Source organism: Heptranchias perlo, chromosome 20 (assembly GCF_035084215.1).
Source record: "Heptranchias perlo isolate sHepPer1 chromosome 20, sHepPer1.hap1, whole genome shotgun sequence".
Lineage (NCBI taxonomy): Eukaryota > Metazoa > Chordata > Chondrichthyes > Hexanchiformes > Hexanchidae > Heptranchias > Heptranchias perlo.
The window spans coordinates 26567454-26585097 of NC_090344.1; the positions used below are offsets into that span (position 1 = coordinate 26567454).

General features: G+C 44.5%; 2 non-coding genes across 2 annotated transcripts; both read left to right on the forward strand.

Annotated features, from left to right (window-relative positions):
- Nucleotides 1–7612: 7612 nt before the first annotated feature.
- On the forward strand, nt 7613–7684 carry trnac-gca (transfer RNA cysteine (anticodon GCA)). Its single transcript has one exon. It is a non-coding gene; the product is annotated as a tRNA-Cys (tRNA).
- Nucleotides 7685–11452: 3768 nt separating this feature from the next.
- trnac-gca (transfer RNA cysteine (anticodon GCA)) lies at nt 11453–11524 on the forward strand. Its single transcript has one exon. It is a non-coding gene; the product is annotated as a tRNA-Cys (tRNA).
- The last annotated feature ends 6120 nt before the right edge of the window (nt 11525–17644 follow it).

Here is a 17644-nt window from a genome sequence, read left to right on the forward strand (position 1 = left end):
GCATCCACAGACCTCTGTGGTAGAGAATTCCAAAGATTCACAATCCTCTGAGCGAAAAAATTCCTCCTCATCTCACTCTTAAATGGCCGACCCCTTATCCTCAGACTATGCCCTCTACTTCGAGACTCTCCAGAAACATCCTCTCAGTAACTACCCTGTTAAGTCCCCCAATAATCTTGTTTGTTTCAATGAGATCACCCCTCAGTCTTCTAAACTCCAGAGAGTATAGGTCCATTCTACTCAATCTCTCCTCATAGGACAACCCTCTCATCCCAGGAATTAATCTAGTGAACCTTCGTTGCACCGCCGCTCAGGCAAGTATATCCTTCCTTAGATGAGGAGACCAATACTGTACACAGTACTCCAGGTGAGGTCTCACTAAAGCCCTGTACTATTGCAGCAAGACTTCCTAACTTATTTACTACAAACCCACTTGCAATAAAGGACAACATGCCACTTGCTTTCCTAATTGCTTCATAAATAAGCATCCAGCAGGGATTCGGCAAGTGCGGAGAGGAGGAGCTCGTGTGCAAAGCAATGGTAGCACATGTTAAGTCAATACATTCAGTTGCAGGTTACGGAACAGAAATGGGTCTGAACTAAAGTAACCAAACAATGTGCGCAGTCGGAAAAGTAATAAATCAACTTCACCACAAGAGGCTAAAATGACCCTTCAGTAAAGTGCGTCAGATGGATTTGAACCAAGAGCTTTTCTGATTTATAGTCAAGTGTTCTACTGCTGAACTAAACCCACACAGGACAATATCCACTGTTACAGCCTTGTTCAAAAAAGGGTGTATGGATAAACCCGGCACCTCCAGGCCAGTGAGTTCAACCGAAGTGGTGAGGAAGCTTTTCGAAAGAATAATCCAGGACAGAATTAAAAGTCACTTGGACAAATGTGGATTAATAAAGGAAAGCCAGCACGGATTTGTTGAAGGCAAATCGTGTTTAACTAACTTGGAATATAATCATAGAAATGTTACATCACGGAAGGGGGCCATTCAACCCATCAAGTCCGTGCCAGATCAATGCAAGAGGAATCCAGCTAGTCCCACTCCCCCGCCCAGTCCCGGTAGCCCTGCACATTTTTTCGTTTCAAGTACTTATCCAGTTCCCTTTTGAAGGCCATGATTGAATCTGCCTCCATCAGCCCCAAGTGCAGTGCATTCCAGATCCGAACCACTCGCGGTGTAAAAAAGTGTCCTCATGTATTATGTACCGACGAGGATCCACAAACAAGTGCTCTTTTATTATTGGCCCGATTGTTCTTCTGTTTAGAGGAATATATTGCTACTGAACTCTATTGGTCTCCGTTTTAAATATTTGCCTCTCCTGTTCTATCTCTTTGTCCGTCAACATTTATTGCAGTTTATCTTCCCTAGTTCCATTCTCATCCGCTCAAAATGAGCTTTGTTCTAATCTATCACTTTGGTCCTTGTCTTACTTCTGTCTTTCTCAATCTTTTACGGTGGAGGAATTGAGGGAGGGAGTGACTGTGTGAGGATGTGAATGAGTGAGTTAATTAGTGAATGAGTCTGTAAGTGAGAGAGTGTGAATATGAGTGAGTCTGTGAATGAGTGAGTGAGTGATTGAGTGAGTGTGAGATAGAGGCTGGGACGGCTGGCAGGATCAACGAAATCACAAAATGGAGACAGGCAGACAAGAGAGGCATCGTTTCTGGATCTAGTCATGGCAAATAAAACGGATGAGATGAGAAACGTAATCGCAGGGGAACAAATCGGCACTAGCGATCATAACATAATAGGGATTAAAAGAATGATGGAGGAAGAGGGCCAGAAGTCAGTCATCAGCACTTGCTGCCTTCATTTTACGGCCAAAGATAGCCTTTCAGCAATTTCCACTTTTATTTCATGGACAATTCACACTTTGGACACTCACAGCTTCTTATTTCATGGCCAGGATATGAATTCTGCAATTTACACGCTTTTCCATTCATTAAGACACATTTCTGTTCCGTAACCTGTAACTGAATATTTTGACTTAACACATGTTACAGTCACTTCACGCACTATCTCCTCCTGTCTGCACTTGCCTAATGCCTGCTGGATGCGTATTTATTACACTGATGCGATATTCTGTACAGTTACATATATGGCACTGAGAAACTGCAGATTGAACCTAGTGTTTCTTGTGTTAACTGCAACGATCTAAAGAGCTTGGGAGAGAGAACAGTGAGAGAGCATTTAACCGCAGCTGGAGAAACCTCTGGTTCAAATTCAGGTGTCGTTTTGCTGGTGCTTCATATCCACGTTCTGTGGTCAGGATGTGTTCAATGAAGCTTAGTGACAAGGCTTTCCATGTTGGGTTGTGCATCGCATCTGTACACAATAGTGTGACTCTTTTCATTCATGAAATATTTCTGATTGCCGTAGTTATTTGTCTCCCAGAATAACTGATGCCGTTTCATTTCAGCATGGCGATATCAATATTGATGATGACCAGGTACTGACCTCCATTACCTTGTGAGAGCAAAATAACCGGTTAGGTGTGGGGGTTTAGCTCGGTAGTATAGCATTTGACTAGCGATCAAGCTACCTTTGATTCAACTTCAGGCGCCCCCTCTATTTTTAAAATGTTATCTCTAGAGAGTCATACAGTAAGTCTGTTCCCGCAGCTGCAGGTTTGTTATTTACGTTGAGTTGCATTGAGTCCACAGCAGGCCATTTGGCTCAAGTGTTCTGTGCCAGCATCCAGACTCGTTCATCTAAAACTCTCCATCGACCCTTCCATTCCTTTCTCCTTCTTGTGCTAATCTAGTTTCCCCTTAAATGCATCGAAGTTATTTAACTCAACTATTCCATGTGGAAGCCTTTTTAACATTCTTGCAACCCTTTGGGTAAGAACGTTTCTCCTGAATTCCTTATTGGATTCATTAGTGAATATCTGATATTGATAACCTCCAGTAATGGACTCTCCACAAGTGGAGACATTTTCTCTACCTTTACCCTATCTTATGTACCCCCGAGTGGTCCTAATAATCTGGCAAGTATACTTTTGTTATTGATGTGTCTGTAGAATAATTTATATTTCCTTTTATATTCCTTAAGAATTAATTTCCTAGTTTCTCATCGCTTTCTGAATTGTTTTTTGACATCATTCCAAACCTCTTCCTATTCCCTTTTGCCTGACCAATCCCCCAGATTCTGACCCCGCCCTCGGTGTCTGACTCCTAACGCAGAGACTGGACTGCTAACCAAGAGTCGGACCCCGCTCCTAGCGTCTGACGCCTGCCCCAGAGTCTAACCCTTCCATAGAGTCTGACTCCACCCACAGAGTCGAACTCCTCCACCAGAGCCTGAAAACTCATCCAGAGCCTGAGTCCTCCTCCAGACACTGACTCTTCCCCCAGAGTCTGACTCCTCACAATGCCTCAGTTTCTTTGACTTTGATCAGTCACTGTGCAGACGTAGAATTATAGAATCAACTATTGGTTACAGCACAGAAGGAAGCCATTTGGCCCATCGAGCCCGTGCCGGCTCTTTATAAGGGCAATGCAGTTAGTCCCATTCCCCCGCTCTTTCCCCGTAGCCCTGCAATTTTAATCCCTTCAAGTGTTTATCCAATTACCTTTCTGAAAGCTGCAATTGAATCTGCATCCTCTGTCCGAATGAGGCAGCGCATTCCAGATCATAAACACTTTCCTTAAAATAAATAATGGCTTTAATATGGCGGACAGGGAGGGAGGAAATGTTTCCAGCATGTGGGGAAGACCAGAACGAGAGGTCATCGCTGTAAGATGGTCACCAGTGTGGTGAGAATGTGGAACTCGCCACCAGGAGGAGAAGTCGGAGCAAACAGGACAGATGGGTGAAAGGGGAAGATGGATGAGCACAGGATGGGGGACAGTGACGGAAGGGGAGTGTGATTGGGTGAGATGAAGTGTGGAGGGAGGATGCTCGTGTGGAGCATCAACAGCAGCATTGACCAAAGGAGATGAGTGGCCTGCTTCCCTGCTGTAGACTCGATAAAAACATCAATTCTGTTGTTGCAGGGAAGGACGGACTGAGTGTCTGATTCCAGAGATAAGAATTTAAAAGGAGGAAAATGGATTTGAACCAGAGACCTCTTTATCTGCAGTTAAATGCTCGGTGATGATTTCGTGCACACACAAGGTAACGGAACTCAGTATCTGGCAGTCACCAATGTTGATATAACCAACCTGAACAGAAGCTTCATAAGTTATTCTGGGAGACAAATAACTATGACAATCAGAATGTTTCCTGAATGGAGTGAGTCACACTATTGTGTACAGGTGCGATGCACAACCCAACATGGAAAGCCTTGTGACTAAGCTTCAGTGAAACCATCCTTACCACAGAACGCGGAACAAGAAGCACCAGCCAAACGAAACCTGAATTTCAACCAGAGGTTTCTCCAGCTGCAGTCAAATGCAATCTCACTGTGCTCTGCCCCAGCGGCCAACACAAGAAACAGCAGTTTCAATGTGCAGTTTCACAAGGTCATGCTCTGTCTGCCATATATGGAAGTGTACTGAATATTGCATCAATGTAATAAATAATCGTCCAGCAGGTATTAGGCAAGTGTGGACAGGATGAGATAGTGTGTGAAGTGACTGTAAGTTGTTTTAAGTCAATACATTCGATTGCAGGTTGCGGAACAGAAGTGGGCCTCAATGAATGGAAAAGTGTGTAACATGCAGAATTCACAACCTGGCCATGAAATAGGAGGCTGTGAGTGTCCAAAGTGTGAATCCTCCAGGAAAAGAAAGTGGAAAATTCTGAAAAGTCTGATTTTTTCCGTCAGATGGAGGCAAAAATTGGTGGCGACAGGCTTGTGGCCGTCTTTCTCAATCATTATTCGAAACTTTGTTATGTTATGATCGCTATTGCCTAGATGTTCCCCGAAACTGACATTTCTTATCTCCTCCGTTTCACTTCCCATTACTAGATGCAGCAGTGATTCCTCTCTTGTCTGCCTGTCTCTGTTTTATCATTTCATCGCTTCAGCCTGCTCTCCCTGCCTCCCTCTCGCAGTCAATCACTCAAACACTCACTCATTCACACACTAACTCATTCATTCTCTCACTCCCACAATCCCTCTATCCGAAGAGATTGAGAAAGTCATTAGTAAGACAAAGTAATAGATTGGAACAAAGCTAATTTTCAGCGGATTAGATTGGAACTACGTTAAATAAACTGTAAAACATTTTGACAGACAAAGAGATGGAACAGCCGAGGCAAACATTGAAAACGGAGATCAATAGAGTTTAGCAGAAATATATTCCTCAAAAAACAAACTAGTCAATATTGAAACACCATTTGGTTGCCCATCCCCATCTGTAGACAATACATAAAATAATAAAATTACACAATATTATAAAAAGGATATCGAGGCATTGGAGAAGGTGCGTAAAAGATTTACTGGGATGATACCAGAACTGAGATGAGACATCTATCAGGAAAGATTGAACAGGCTGGGGCTCCTTTCTCTAGAAAAGAGAAGGCTTAGGGGTGACCTGATAGAGGTCTTTAAGATGATAAACATTTTAGACACAGAGAAAATGTTTCCACTTGTTGGGGAGTCCAAAAGCATAGGTCATCAATATAAGCTCGTCACTGATAAATCCAATAGGGAATTCAGGAGAAACTTATTTTCCCAGCGCGCGGTGAGAACGTGGAACTCGCTACCACAAGGAATAGTTGAGGGGAATATTGTAGATGCATTTTAGTGGAAGCCGGATTATCATATGGGGGAGAAATGAATCGAAGGATATGATGATAGGGTCAGATGAAGTCGGGAGGGAGGAGGCTATTGTGGAGCATCAATGTCAGCATAGACCAGTTGGGCCGAGTGGCCTGTTTCTCTGCTGTCGACTCAATTTTGCTCAACATAAACAAGAAACCTGCAGCTGCAGGGAAGGTAGACCGACGGAATGACTCCCAACAGGATGCAGTTAAAAAAGGGAGAGCGGATATCTGGATTTGCACCAACGACATCATGATTTGGAGTTAAATGCTCTACCACTGAGCTACACCCCCACATCTGTGATGATTTCTTGCTCACAAAACGTAACGGAGCTCAGTACCTGGCAGTCAGCAATGTTAATATAACCAACCTGAAAAGAAGCTTCATCAGGTTGTATTTGCACGAAATCATCACAGATGTCAAGGTGTGGCTCAGTGTTAAAGCATACAACTGCAGATTTTTGTTTCAAATCCAAACGCCTCCTTGCACGTTTAACTTCTTACCTTGGGAATCGTGCACTCAGTCTGCCTTCACTGCAGTAGTAAAATTGTTGTTTATATCGAGTCGACAGCAAGGAAACAGGCGGACTCGTTTGGTTTCTGCCATCGTTGATGCTCCACACAAGCATCCTCCCACCCGACTTCATCTCACGCGATCTCCCTCCCCTTCCGTTCTTTTCTCCCTCGTCTGCTGCTCCGGCGAAGAAACATAGAAAATAGGAGCATATTCGGCCCTTCGAGCCTGCTCTGCCATTCAATATGACCATGGATGATCCTCTATCTCAATACCATATTCTCGCTCTCTCCTCATACTCCTTGATGTCTTCAGTGTCTTGAAATCGATCTCTCTCATTCTTCAATATATTCAGTGATTTGGCCTCCACAGCCTTCTGTGGTAGAGAATTCCACAGGTTCACCACCGTCTGAGTGAAGAAATTTCTCCTCATCTCAGTCCTAAATGTCCTACCCCGTACCTGTGACCCCTTGTTCTGGACACCTCGGTCAGCGGAAACATCCTCCCAGGATCCAATCTGTCTCGTACTGTCAATTTTTTTTTCTTTCAATGAGATCAGCTCTCATTCTTCTAAATTCGAGTGAATACAGGCCGAGTCAACCCAATCTCTCCTCTTCAGGGTCAGGCCCTGAGAGCGGAGTCAGATACAGGGGCGGGTTCACTTTCTGGGGGAAGAGTCAGATTATCGGGTCGGGGTGGGTGTCTGGCTCTGAGGCAGGATTAAAGCTCTGGGGAAGAGTCAGGCTCTGGGGGAGGAATCAGTCTCTGTAGGCGGAATCAGGCTCTGGGGGAACAGTCAGACTCGGGGGAGGGGACCGACTCTGAGGGAGGAGTAAGGCTCTGGGAAGGAGTTAGACTCTGAGGGAGGAGTAAGGCTCTGAGGGAGGACTCAGACGCTGTGGAGGTGTCCGGCTCTTCGGGCGGAGTCAGTCATTGAGGTAGGAGTCAGTCATTGGGGGAGGAGTCAGTCATTGGGGGAGGAGTCAGGCTCTGGGACAGTGGTCAGACTCGGTGTCGGGTCAGACTCTGGGGGAGGTGACAGATTCTGGGGCAAGGTTCAGACTCTGGGGGAGGAGTCCGACTCTGGAGGTAGGGTCAGACTCTGGGGGAAGGGTCAGACTCTGGGGCAGAGGTCAAAGGCTGGGGGAGGGGTTCCGACACTGAGTGCCGTGTCAGATTCTGAGGGCGGAAGCAGACTCGAAGGGAAGAGTTAGATTCTGAGGGACGGGTCAGGCTCTGGAGGTGGAGTCATATTCTTGCCTATCAGAATAACTCATGAAGGTTCTTTTCAGAATGGTGCTATCAATGTTAATGATGGCCAGGTGCTAGACTCCATTGACTTGTGTGTGCTAACACTTCATGCAGATGTGGGGGTGTAGCTCAGTGGTAGAGCATTCGACTGCAGATCAAGAGGTCTTTGGTTCAAATCCAAGCGCCCCCTCTATCTTTTAATTGTTCCCTGTCGGAAGTCATGCAGTCAGTCTGTTCCTGCAGCTGCAGGATTGTTGTTCACATTGAGTCCACAGTCGGCCATTTTGCCCACTTGTTCGATGCCAGCGGCCATTCTCCACACAGGCCCTCTTCCTCCCCCGTTCATCCAACCCTTCCATTCCCGTCCCCTCTCGACTTTGAGGGAGTGCCAGAGAGAGATTAATCACCTTCTTAAATATTTCCCACTCCTGTTCTATCTCTTTGTCAATTTTTTTCAACTTTCCCAGTTCTATTCTAATCCGTTCAAAATTAGTTTGTTTCAAATCAATAACTTTGTTATTTGTCTTACTTAAGTATTTCTAAATATTTTACTGAGGAGGGATTGAGGGAGGGAGTGAGTGTGTGAGTGAGTGAGGGAGGGAGGAAGTGAGCGAGGGAGGGAGGGAGTGAGTGAGTTCGTGAGCGTTTGAGTGAATGAATGAGTGACAGCGAGAGGGTGACGGATAGAGCAGGCAGGAACGATGTAATGATAAAAGGGAGACAGGTGGGCAAGAGAGGAATCACTGCTTGATCCAATAATGGCAAATGAAACGGTGCAGGTAAGAGAAGTAAGTGTAGGAGAATAGCCAGGCACTAGCGGCAAGATTTAAAATTATGATTGAGAAACTCAGCCACAAGCCTGTGGCCAGCAATTTCTATTCGAATCCGGAGGGTCAAACAGAGGCTTTTGAGCATTGTCCACTTTGGACATTCACGGTCTCTTATTTCATGGTTAGGATGTGAATTCTGCAATTTAGACACTTTTCCATTTGATAAACCAACTTCTCTTCCGTAACCTGTAACTGAATATTTTGACTTAACACATGTTACAGTCGCTTCACACACTATCTCCTCCTGTCCACACTTGCCTAATACCTGCTGGAAGCTTATTTATTACACTGATGCGATATTCTGTACACTTACATATATGGCACTGAGAGCATGATCTTGTGAAACTGCACATTGAACCTGTTGTTTCTTGTGTTGACTGTAACGATCTACAGAGCGAGGGGCAGAGCAGAGTGAGAGAGCACTTGACAGCTGCTGGAGAAAAATCTGGTTGAAATTCAGGTGTCCTTTGTCTGGTGCTTCCAGACAAACGTTCTGTGGTAAGGATGTGTTCACTGAAGTCTGGGGTAGAGAGTGAGTGTGTGAGTGAGTGAGTGAGGGAGGGAGTGAGGGAAGGAGGGAATGAGGGATGGATAGAGTGAGTGAATTAGCGTGTTCGTGAGTGTGCGAGTGACTGAATGAGTGAGAGCGAGAGGGAGGTATGGAGAGCACGCAGGAGTGATAAAACTACAAAAGAGAGACAGGCAGACAAGAGAGGAATCACTGCTGGATCTAGTAATGGGGAATGAAACGGAGGAGATAGGAGAAGTGAGTGTAGGCGAATATCGAGGCACTAGTGATAAGGTTTAAAATAATAATTGAGAAAGACGGTCACACGCCAATTGCCAGCACTCTCTGCGAGCATCCGCGGGCCAAGTGGAGGCTTTCAGCATTTTCCACATTTATTTCCTGGCGACGTCACACTTTCGACACTCACAGCTTCTTATTTCATGGCCAGGATGCAATTTACACACTTTCCCTTTCGTTAAGTCCCACTTCTGTTCCGTAACCTGTAAATGAATCTATTGACTTAACAAATATTACAGATTATCTCCTCATGTCCGGTCTTGCCAAATGCCTGCTGGATGTTTATTTATTACATTGATTCGATATTCTGTACACTTACATATATGGCACTGAGAGCATCATCTTGTGAAACTGCACATTGAACCTGTTGTTTCTTGTGTTGACTGTAACGATCTACAGAACTAGGGGCAGAGCACAGTGAGAGAGCACTTGACAGCTGCTGGAGAAACATCTGGTTGAAATTCAGGTGTCGTTTGTCTAGTGCTTCCAGTTCCGCGTTCTGTGGTAAGGATGTGTTCACTGAAGTTTAGTGACAAGGCTTTCCATGTTGAGTTGTGCATCGCATCTGTGTACAATAGTGTGACTCACTCCGATCATGAATCATTTCGGATTGCTGTAATTATTTGTCTCCCAGAATAACTGATGAAGCTTCTTTTCAGATTGGTTCTCACTTCAGTGATGACTGCCAGGTACTGACTCCGATGCATTACTTCATCCGTGGACGATATCAGTGGGTGCATTGCTTAATTGCAGTGTTTCATTGTAAATCAAGCGATCGCTCGTTTAAATCCCGATACTCTCTCTTCTTTCTAAATGATTTTGTGATTCATACAGTAAGTCTGAATTCCCTGTAGCAGCAGGATTGTTGTTTACATTGAAGCTTCAGCAGAGAAACAGGTTAGCTATCTCGATTGGTCAATTCCGGTATTTATGCACCACATGAGTCACCTCCTGCCCGATTCCATCTCGTTCGATCAGCCATACATTCCTTTCTCTTTCATCTCTTTATCGAGCTTCCCCTTTAAAGCATCTATGCCATTTGCCTCAATTATTCCTTTTGGTGCCGAGTTCCACATTCTTACCGCCCTTTGGGGAAAGAAGATTCTCCTGAATTCCCTCACAAATGGAAACGTTTTTTCTGCGTCTACCCTATCGAACCCTTTCATAATCTTAAAGACCTCTATCAGGTCACCCCTCAGTCTTCCCTTTTCCAGAGAAAAGAGCTCCAACCTGTTTAGTCCTCCTGAGAAGTATATGCTCCGAGTTCTATTATCATCCTTGTGAATCTTTGTTTCAGCTTTGCCAATTCCTCTTTATTCTTCTTATAATCTGTCGACCAGAATTGTTCACGTTACTCCAAGTGTGGTTTCCTTTTTCACTTCACCTCTGAACTTTCCATTCTCAGCCTGGTTCTCACTTGTATTATCAACCTGACATCTGCCATACGGCCACTTCCTCTGCTTCATTTTATTCTCTATCTCCTTCGTCATCCAGAGAGCTCTGGCTTTAGTTGCCCTACCTTTTCCTCTTGTGGGAATGTACACAGACTGTACCCGAACAATCTCCTCTTCAAAAGCCGCTCTTTGCTCGATTACAGTTTTGATTCCATTTTACCAGGGCCGGATCAGTTGTCAATCCTCTGTAATTGACCCTCTTCCAATTAAGTATTTTTACTCTCGATTAATCCTTCTCCTTTTCCATTGTTATTCTAATCCTTATGATACTCTGTTCGCTGTTCCCGAAATTCTCCCCCAAGGACACTTGCTCCACATTAACTATCTCAATCCCTGGAACCAGGTCCAGCATTGCCTCCTAACTAATAGTTTACAGTTGCTTCACACACGAGCTCCTCCTGCCACACTTGCCAAATGCCTGCTGGATGCATCTTTATTATATTCTGTACACTTACATATATGACACTGAAAGCATGAACTTGGAAAATCACGCATTGAACCTGGCACTGCATTTGTTGACTGCAAGTATCTAAAGAGCTGGGGGCAGAGCACAGTGAAAGAGGATTTAAAGCAGCTGAAGACCTCTGCTTGAAATTCTGATGTTGTTTGGCTGGTGCTTCGAGTTCCGCGTTCTGTGGTGAGGATGAATTCAATGAAGCCGAGAGACAAGGCGTTCCAAGTTGGGTTGTGCATCGCATCTGTACACAATAGTGTGACTCACTCCGTTCATGATTCATTTCTGATTGGTGTATTTATTTGTCTCCCAGAATAACTGATGAAGCTTCTTTTCATGTTGGTAATATCAACATTGGTGACTGCCAGCTACTGAGCTCCATTACATTGTGCGTGCAAGAATGCTCAACAGATGTGGGGGTGTAGCTCAGTGGTAGAGCATTTGACTGCAGATCAAGAGGTCTCTGGTTCGAATCCAGGCGCCCCTTTGCACATTCTAATTGCTTCTTTTGGGGACTCAGTAATCTGTCGTTGTTTGGATTGAGTTTGCCGCACAGATCCAGGCCTTTTGACCCAACGGGTCTGTGCCAGCCTTCATGCTTCACACAAGACACATCCCTCCCGACTTCATTTGCCCCCATCCGCCCACTCTTCCATTCCTTTCGCCCCGTGTGTTCATCCAGTTTGCCATTTCATGTATCGATGTTATTTGCCTCAACTGCTCCTTAAAGTAGCGAATTCCACATTCTTGCAACTCTTTGGTAAAGAAGTTTCCCATGAATTCTCTATTGGATTTATTAGTGACTATCTTATATTGATAACCGATAGTTTTAGAGTCCCCGACGAGTGGAAACATTTTCTCTCCGTCGACCTAATCAAACCCTTTCATTATCCAAAGACCTCCATCATGTCAGCCATCAGTCTGTTAAATCTATCCTGACAGGTATTATCTTTCAGTTCTGGCATCATCATTATTTTCACCTTCGCCAATTCCTCGATATCCTTTTGATAATAGGGAGACCAGAAGTGTTCACAGTGCTCCAAGTGTGGTTTAACCAAGGATCTCGGACTACAGGTACACAAATCACGAAAAGTGGTGAAGACATAAAAAAAACAAGCCAAACACTGGGGTTCATTTCCAGGGGGATAGAATTAAAAAGCGGAGAAGTTATGTTAAGCATGTATAGTCTCCCTGATAAATACTGAGGCAAAGTAACTATTCAATATTCCAGCCATTTCACTGCTATTATCTCTGAGTATATCTTGTGTATCCCTTGTTGGCCCTATCCCTATCCTGATGTTATTGACATTTCAGTGCAATAATTGACTATTTCTTGATAATTTAATTTTGTGTTTCCTTTCTGCTTTCGTGATTGCTTGTTGACATCCTTCCTAACGTCTTCATTTTCCCCTTTATCATCCTTTCCTTCATTGTCCATGTAGTTAGAATATGCATTTGTTCAATTTCAATTTTACCCTTATCTCTTTATTCATCCACAATGATTCATTATTGACTATTTGTTTTTTTTTAGAGTAATGTATTTCTCTTGAACTCTATTGATCACCGTTTCAAATATTTCCCAAAACCTGTTCTATATCTTTGTCAAGATTTTTTCCAAGTTCACCTTCCCAGGTTCCAATCTCACCCCCTCAAAAATATTTTGTTTCCAATCTATTAAGTTGGTCTTTGTCTTCCTGATGTCTCTCTCAATCTTTACGGTGGAGGGATTGAGGTAGCAAGTGATGTGTGAGTGAGTGAGGGAGGGAGTGAGGGAAGGAGGGAATGAGGGATGGATAGAGTGAGTGAATTAGCGTGTTCGTGAGTGTGCGAGTGACTGAATGAGTGAGAGCGAGAGGGAGGCAGGGAGAGCAGGCAGGAGCGATAAAACTACAAAAGAGAGACAGGCAGACAAGAGAGGAATCACTGCTGGATCTAGTAATGGGAAATGAAACGGAGGAGATAGGAGAAGTAAGTGTCGGCGAATATCGAGGCACTAGTGATAAGGTTTAAAATAATAATTGAGAAAGACGGCCACAAGCCTATTGCCAGCACTCTCTGCGAGCATCCGCGGGTAAAATAGAGGCTTTCAGCATTTTCCACTTTTATTTCCTGGCGACGTCACAATTTCGACACTCACAGCTTCTTATTTCATGGCCAGGATGCAATTTACACACTTTCCCTTTCGTTAAGTCCCACTTCTGTTCCGTAACCTGTATTGAATCTATTGACTTAACAAATATTACAGTCACTTCACACACTATCTCCTCCTGTCCGCTCTTGCCAAATGCCTGCTGGATGTTTATTTGTTGCATTGATTCGATATTCTGTACACTTCCATATATGGCACTGAGAGCATGATCTTGTGAAACTGCACATTGAACCTGGTGTTTCTTGTGTTGACTGTAACGATGTAAAGAGCTGGGGGCAGAGCAGAGTGCGAGAGCATTTGACTGCAGCTGGGGAAAAGTCTGGTTGAAATTCAGGTGTCGTTTGTCTGGTGCTTCATGTTCCGTGTTCTGTGGTAAGGATGTGTTCACTGAAGCTCAGTGACAATGCTTTCCATATTGGGTTGTGCATCGCATCTGTACACAATAGTGCCACTCACTCTATTCATGAAACATTACTGATTGGCCGAGTGATTTGTCTCCCTGAATAACTGATAAAGCTTCTTTTCATGTTGGTTTTTCAACATTGATCACTGCCAATTACTGTGCTCCGTTACCTTGTGTGTGTAACAAGCGGGGCTGGTTGTGGGGGTGTAGTTCAGCGGCAGAGCATTTGACTTCAGATTAAGAGGTATTTGGTTCAAATCCAGGTACCGCTTTGCATTGTAAATGCTTATCTTGGGATGCGTAGGGTAATTGTACCCTCCCTGCAGAAGCAGGATTGGTGTTTATGTTCTGTTACGTTATGCCGACAGCAGTTGAGAAGTCCACTCATCTCGATTGTTCCATCCTGATGTTTACGCTCCACATGAGTCTCCTCCCTCCCTACTTCATCTCACCCGATCACCCTGCCCTTTCCTTCATCTGCTTATCTTGCTTCCCCTTTAAAGCATCTATGCCATTCGCCTGAACTATTCCTTTTGTTGGGAGTTTCACATTCTTACCAAACTTTCGGTAAAGATGTTTCTCTTCCATTCCGATTGGATTTATTAGTGACTAGCTCATATTTATGACCTCTCGTTTTGGTCTCCCTCACAAATGGAAACATTCTGACGACGTCTACCCTACCAAATCCTTTAATTATCTTAAAGATCTCTATCAGGTCATCCCCCAGTCTTCTCTTTTCGAGAGAAAAGAGCTCCAACCTGTTGAGCCTTTCCTGATAAGTATTTCCTGATAAGTCCGAGTTCTATTATCATCCTTGTGAATCTTTTTTGCTGCTTTGCCAATTCCTCTCTAATCTTCTTATAATCTGGAGACCAGAACTTTTCACATTACTTCAAGTGTGGTCCAACCAAGGTTCTATTCCTGCTTATCGTCTGGTTTTCAATTGTATCCCTTAGTGGTCTCAGCCCGGATCCCTGTGGAATACCACTTCTCATCTTTTCTCAGTCTGAGTAACTACCCTTACCCCTACTCTCTGTTTTCTGTTTTTCAGCCAGCTTGCTATCCATTCCGATACTTGTCCACTGACTCCACATCCTCAGACCTGAGATCTGAGTTTATAATGCTGAACCTTATCCAACGATATAGGTAAAAAACAGGATGAGGTCCTACAAGCTGAATTTAGGGAGTTAGGAGTTAAACTAAAGAGTAGGACCTCAAAGGTAGTAATCTCAGGATTGCTACCAGTGCCACGGGCAAGTCAGAGTAGGAATGACAGGATAGCTAAGATGAATACGTGGCTTGAGAGATGGTGCAAGAGGGAGGGATTCAAATTCCTGGGCCATTGGAACCGGTTCAGGGGGAGGTGGGACCAGTAGAAATTGGACGGTCTGCATCTGGGCAGGACTGGAACCAATGTCCTAGGGGGAGTGTTTGCCAGTGCTGTTGGGGAGGGTTTAAACTAATGTGGCAGGGGGGTGGGAACCGATGCAGGAAGTCAGTGGGAAATAAAATGGTGACAGAAACAAAAGGCAGTAAGGGAGAGTGTACAGAACATGACCGGACAGATGGTCTGAGAAAGCAGGGCAAAGACCAAGGGAAGTCTAGATTAAACAGCATTTATTTCAATGCAAGAAGCCTGATGGGCAAGGCAGATGAACTCAGGGCATGGATGGGTACATGGGACTGGGATGTTATAGCTCTTACTGAAACATGGATAAGGGAGGGGCAGGACTGGCAGCTCAATGTTCCAGGGTACAGATGCTATAGGAAAGATAGAGCAGGAGGTAAGAGAGGAGGGGGAGTTGCGTTCTTGATTAGGGAGAACATCACGGCAGTAGTGAGAGGGGATATATCCGAGGGTTCGCCCACTGAGTCTATATGGGTAGAACTGAAAAATAAGAAGGGAGAGATCACTTTGATAGGATTGTACGACAGACCCCCAAATAGTCAACGGGAAATTGAGGAGCAAATATGTAAGGAGATTACAGACAGCTGCAAGAAAAATAGGGTGGTAATAGTAGGGGACTTTAACTTTCCCAACATTGACTGGGACAGCCATAGCATTAGGGGCTTGGATGGAGAGAAATTTGTTGAGTGTATTCAGGAGGAATTTCTCATTCAGTATGTGGATGGCCCGACTAGAGAGGGGGCAAAACTTGACCTCCTCTTGGGAAATAAGGAAGGGCAGGTGACAGAAGTGTTGGTGAGGGATCACTTTGGGACAAGTGATCATAATTCCATTAGTTTTAAGATAGCTATGGAGAAGGATAGGTCTGGCCCAAAAGTTAAAATTCTAAATTGGGGAAAGGCCAATTTTGATGATATTAGACAGGGACTTTCAGGAGTTGATTGGGAGAGTCTGTTGGCAGGCAAAGGGACGTCTGGTAAGTGGGAGGCTTTCAAAAGTGTGTTAACCAGGGTTCAGGGTAAGCACATTCCTTATAAAGTGAAGGGCAAGGCTGGTAGAAGTAGGGAACCTTGGATGACTCGGGAGATTGAGGCACTAGTCAAAAAGAAGAAGGAGGCATATGACATGCATAGGCAGCTGGGATCAAGTGGATCCCTTGAAGAGTATAGAGATTGCCGGAGTAGAGTTAAGAGAGAAATCAGGAGGGCAAAAAGGGGACATGAGATTGCTTTGGCAGATCAGGCAAAGGTGAATCCAAAGACCTTCTACAAATACATAAAGGGCAAAAGGGTAACTAGGGAGAGAGTAGGGCCTCTTAAGGATCAACAAGGTCATCTATGTGCGGAACCACAAGAAATGGGTGAGATCCTGAATGAATATTTCACATCGGTATTTACGGTTGAGAAAGGCATGGATGTTAGGGAACTTGGGGAAATAAATAGTGATGTCTTGAGGAGTGTACATATTACAGAGAGGGAGGTGCTGGAAGTCTTAACGCGCATCAAGGTAGATAAATCTCCGGGACCTGATGAAATGTATCCCAGGACGTTATGGGAGGTTAGGGAGGAAATTGCGGGTCCCCTAGCAGAGATATTTGAATCATCCACCGCTACAGGTGAGGTGCCTGAAGATTGGAGGGTAGCAAATGTTGTGCCTTTGTTTAAGAAGGGCGGCAGGGAAAAGCCTGGGAACTACAGACCAGTGAGCCTGACATCTGTCGTGGGTAAGTTGTTAGAGGGTATTCTGAGGGACAGGATCTACAGGCATTTGGAGAGGCAGGGACGAATTCGGAACAGTCAGCATGGTTTTGTGAGAGGAAAATCATGTCTCACGAATTTGATTGAGTTTTTTGAAGGGGTAACCAAGAAGATAGATGAGGGCTGTGCAGTAGACGTGGTCTACATGGACTTCAGCAAAGCATTTGACAAGGTACCGCATGGTAGGTTGTTACATAAGGTTAAATCTCATGGGATCCAAGGTGAGGTAGCCATTTGGATACAAAATTGGCGTGACGACAGAAGACAGAGGGTGGTTGTAGAGGGTTGTTTTTCAAACTGGATGCCTGTGTCCAGCGGTGTGCCTCAGGGATCGGTGCTGGGTCCGCTGTTATTTGTTATTTATATTAATGATTTGGATGAGAATTTAGGAGGCATGGTTAGTAAGTTTGCAGATGACACCAAGATTGGTGGCATTGTGGACAGTGAAGAAGGTTATCTGGGATTGCAACGGGATCTTGATCAATTGGGCCAGTGGGCCGATGAATGGCAGATGGAGTTTAATTTAGATAAATGTGAGGTGATGCATTTTGGTAGATCGAATCGGGCCAGGACCTACTCCGTTAATGGTAGGGCGTTGGGGAGAGTTATAGAACAAAGAGATCTAGGAGTACAGATTCATAGCTCCTTGAAAGTGGAGTCACAGGTGGATAGGGTGGTGAAGAAGGCATTCGGCATGCTTGGTTTCATTGGTCAGAACATTGAATGCAGGAGTTGGGATGTCTTGTTGAAGTTGTACAGGGCATTGGTGAGGCCACACTTGGAGTACTGTGTACAGTTCTGGTCACCCTATCATAGAAAGGATATTATTAAACTAGAAAGAGTGCAGAAAAGATTTACTAGGATGCTACCGGGACTTGATGGTTTGACTT